The sequence below is a fragment of the Pinus tabuliformis genome, chromosome 4_2 (assembly GCF_031772625.1).
Source record: "Pinus tabuliformis cultivar Carrire ecotype Pingquan chromosome 4_2, CPIR1, whole genome shotgun sequence".
NCBI lineage: Eukaryota > Viridiplantae > Streptophyta > Pinopsida > Pinales > Pinaceae > Pinus > Pinus tabuliformis.
The window spans coordinates 767,276,496-767,280,773 of NC_142304.1; the positions used below are offsets into that span (position 1 = coordinate 767,276,496).

Below are 4,278 nucleotides of genomic sequence, written 5' to 3' on the forward strand. Positions count from 1 at the left end.
TGACTTTGACGGTAGATGATTAGCTTTTTGTATTTAGATTCTGTGTATCCAATCAGTATGAAACGAAGCAAAGTTAACCAATAGTTTATTTTTCCTCGTGTTAATGAATATTTGTATTGAAATTTATTGTAATTAAAATTATTTATAATTAATTAATATATTTTTTCCAAGTAGGTATGTGGATAAGGGCTCTCTAGCTGCATTGTTCTTATTGTGTAGGTTCTCCAGTGCTTGATGGCAATCGTAGTTGTAACAAATATGAAGTTCGTTGGAAGGGATTCTGCACGCTCTCTCTTGATCCGCCGAAATATTACGCTTTTCTACTTCATCATTCTTGTTTCGACCTTCATCAACATTAGCTTTCATGGACACATTTGCAACACATCGACAACTAAATGCGACGGTAGTAACTATACAAGAGGCATTACTTTTGAGTAAAATCTGAACATGGTATTTGATCGTCTTGCTCAAGGGGCCAACAAAACTGGGTTGGGTTTAATATAATAGTAATAATGCACACTGGTCTCATCGCACCAGTGAGCGTTGGATGTAGATTAGTATCCTAAAAAAAAGTGTATTGCAGGAAGAAAACTAAGCTTAATTACCTTACAAAAGTTTCATTCGATTTTATTTTTGTTTAAATCATTCAGAGAACTACCGAGGATGGAAAAGAAATAGTTGTGAAAAAATTGTCTAACTCCAGATTGAGCTCAAGTCTGCAAGGTTTTTTGTTTTTGCAATCTTTCCAACTCTGGAAGATTCACTCTGCAACTCAAAACGTTCGATGGCACAGGAAGATTCACTCTGCAACTCCTCGGTTCATTATTATTGCTTACAGTTCAGCTTTGGCATCTCTTCTACTCCTCACTAATTTCTAGTTATGTCCTGTGCAGGTACCATTCCTCAAGCAAGCCTCTTTGCTTCGAGAAAATGGCGTCCTAGCTCGATTAATTAAGGAGAAGTCTCAGGGTTGTAGAGAAAGGAAACCCCCATACCTCAGTAAGTTCTCCTCCTGTTCGCTTTTCTTGAAGCTACCCTATTACTTTATTTACTTGGGACAGACTCACTCAACGTTTCTCCTTGTCCTCTTGTTTGCAGGCATTTCTACACAGAGGCCTTCGTTAATGGCCCCCGGGCTTCGATAGCCTAACCCAGGTGCCTATATTTAGCTTATGGTCTAGGGCATGCAAGGTTTAGATTTAGGGTCTTAAGGTTTTGGTCGTGCTGTAATATCAGAAATGTATGAATAATCCTTTAGTTTTTGGGTTTAATGCCAAATTCTCCGCGGTAAGGGTTTCCTATTTTTTTTGTAAAGGGACATTGCAAGGTATGAGAGGATAATTTATTTTCCCTATTTAACCACTTCCGCTTAATCTCTGGTTTCTAGCTCCTCATTCGATTCCAAGTCGAAATTTAACAATTCCCATATATAATCAGTTTTGTTCTAGTTTATGAATGTTATGATTATCGTTGCCCTTCGTCTCCAATTAGGCACGTGATTAACAATATATATTGTATATCACAGAATTATTTGAAAGATTGTATATTACAGGTAATAGATCTGAATTGTATTTTTCTTTTGTTGGCAATATATAATATGTTAGTCCATAATTCGTTGTTTATCTTCATTTACTTCTTTTTTTAAGATTATAATGGAACTTTCACAACACTTGTTATTCAGTCATGAAGGGGATTTGATAGAGCCGCTTCTGTAGCGGTAGCTCAATCCTAACCCCTCCATTACAGTCATGTGCATTGATCTTGTACTTTGTCAAACCCTGATTTATTTAGTGCAACCATACTGTGTATCCAACACATCGATGTCGCTCACGTTTTCCTACCTACAACATACCTGTTTCTTGATTTATTTTCTACTTTGAACTTCTGGTATTTCTTTTATGAGGTTTACAGTTTATTTTATGGTTCTTAGATCTAACAATACTTTCCATTCACAGTTCCAGATGATTGTGAAGTTTATTAATTTTATGTTCCTATGTTTGCTCCCTTATGTTTACTCAGACAATATTTACATTATCACTCGGTTGTACCCCATTGCTATTAGTTTGCATCTATAGAGTGAAAAACAAATCTTACAGAAACTCACCTAACACTTATGGCTTATAATCACAAGAAAAAATATAAAACTCCAGAATTTATTGACCAGTTTTTCCATCCTAATTTTATTAAATACTCATCCATGCAAAAGTAAAAATTTATTAGGGTACTTACCGATTCTTTGTAATTTCCATGAATTCAGCAGGGCAATACCTTCTCCACCCAACCATAATAAGGGAAATAACGTCCTCTTCTACCCCCAATCTTCCACTCAAGATTAGTAGGAAACCATTGCAGTTGTTCCTTAATCAAGTTGCAGACCTCAGGACTACAGTCCAGTCTCCCAACCTCTGATTCCTCTTGTAACAAGGTTATCCACTGGATCTAATCTAGCTCTAGATGTTCCTTATGTTTCTTCCTTATTCACTTTTTTCCAAGATGAACTGAACCCCTTTGCTTCCACTAAGATTATTTTATATCTAGGAAAGAAGAGTATAATTGTTCTAATTGTTCCCAACTACCTGGAGGTTGGAATTCGTTTCCGGTCTCCCTTCTTGAATTCCAAAATTATATATATATAAGAAAACAATATTAATGTCATTTAGATATCAATCCAAACTGTCATTGGATTTTCTAGAGTCTCTTTTTACTTAGCAAAGAAAATAAAAAAAGTTCTCACTGCTATCCAAAAGATGTTACGTCTTCCCCCCAAGCAAAACATCGTCCTCGGTGTTTATTGTAGCCCATGAAACAACGAAGGATAAGCTTGTCTTAGTATACTTTCATCTTCCCAAGTAGCTTCCTTTGGGCTAAAGTGCTTCCACTGCACTTTAGCTTGGGTGATAACTCACTTCTGCAGTGTTTTTTCTCTCTGATCGAGAATATGCAGGGGTTCTACCAAAAAAATCCCCGTTCAGTTCGACCTACCAAACACCATTATAGCCATTAGTTATTCACCTTAGTTGAGGTATAATATGATCTCAAATTTACACATACTTGTATATCTTGCTAATTAATAATATGCCTGGGGTCATACACATATTTCTTTAATAGGGATACGTGAAACACATTATGTATTTTTATGTGATGATGGAGAGAAAGATGATAAGAAACCAATCCTACCCTTCCCAAAACGTGGAAAGGGCCACAGTAATGGGGTGCTAATTTGGCACTAGTACCCCACTGCAAGGTGATTTTCTTGGGTTTTACCTAGACATAAACATGATCTCCGACATGGTACTCTTTGAAACTTCGTTTCTTATCTGCATATAATTTTTGTATGTCTTGAGTTTCTTTTAAATTTGTCAAACTGTCTTCAATTCTTGCTCCATTTCTGCTAACATTTCTGGTCATAGTATCATTTTGTCTTCTGGGTTATCCCATCTGGCAAGAGTCCTACACCTTATTTCATACAATACTTCATAGGGACTCATCTTTAACAATTCATGGTAATTATTGTTATAGGAAAATTCAACCAAGTGGAGATATTCCTCCCATTTGGTTGGTTGTTGCATCACATACATCTGCAACATATCCTCCAACACTTGATTGACCCGCTCCGTTCGCCCATCCATCTGCAGATGATAGGTGGTGCTAAATTGGATCTGCATACCTAACCTTGAAAAAAGAACTTTCTAGAATGTAGATGTAAATTTTACATCTCTATCTAATATCACCACTTTTGGCATACCGTGCAGTTGAAAGATTTCCCTCATAAAGATGTATGTTATTTCTATAGCCTTATAAGTGGACTTAACAAGAATAAAGTGGGCAACTTTTCTCAACTTATCCACTACAACCATGATGGAATCATGCTGCTTCCAGGTTCGTGAAAATCCAGTGATGAAGTCTAGTGTAATCATCTCCCACTTCCACTCAGGGTGTTGATTCTCAGCCTTAACTTGTTAGCATTCCAAACGCTTCTCGAGGTACAACATGATGTCCTTCCTCATTCCAGGCAAGAAATATCTTTTCTTGATTGCAGAAAATAAGTTCTGATACCCTAGATGTGTAGTGTAAGGACTGCAGTGAAACTCATCTAACAACATTTGTTTGAAGCCTACCTGATTAGGAACATACACCCTTCCTTTAAAGTTCAACAATATTTTATTATCAACGTTATATTCAGTTGGTTTTTCCAAGTCTTTTAATTGCATAATTTGCTGCCATAAAAATTTATATTCAAGATCCTTAAGGGCGGCTTCCATGAGCTATTTGATCATG

General features: G+C 36.4%; 1 long non-coding RNA gene across 1 annotated transcript; it reads left to right on the forward strand.

Annotated features, from left to right (window-relative positions):
- The first annotated feature begins 223 nt into the window (after positions 1-223).
- Positions 224-1,324, forward strand: LOC149171866 (uncharacterized). Its single transcript, XR_016259585.1, has 3 exons — positions 224-403; positions 894-999; positions 1,099-1,324. It is a non-coding gene; the product is annotated as an uncharacterized LOC149171866 (long non-coding RNA).
- Positions 1,325-4,278: the final 2,954 nt, after the last annotated feature.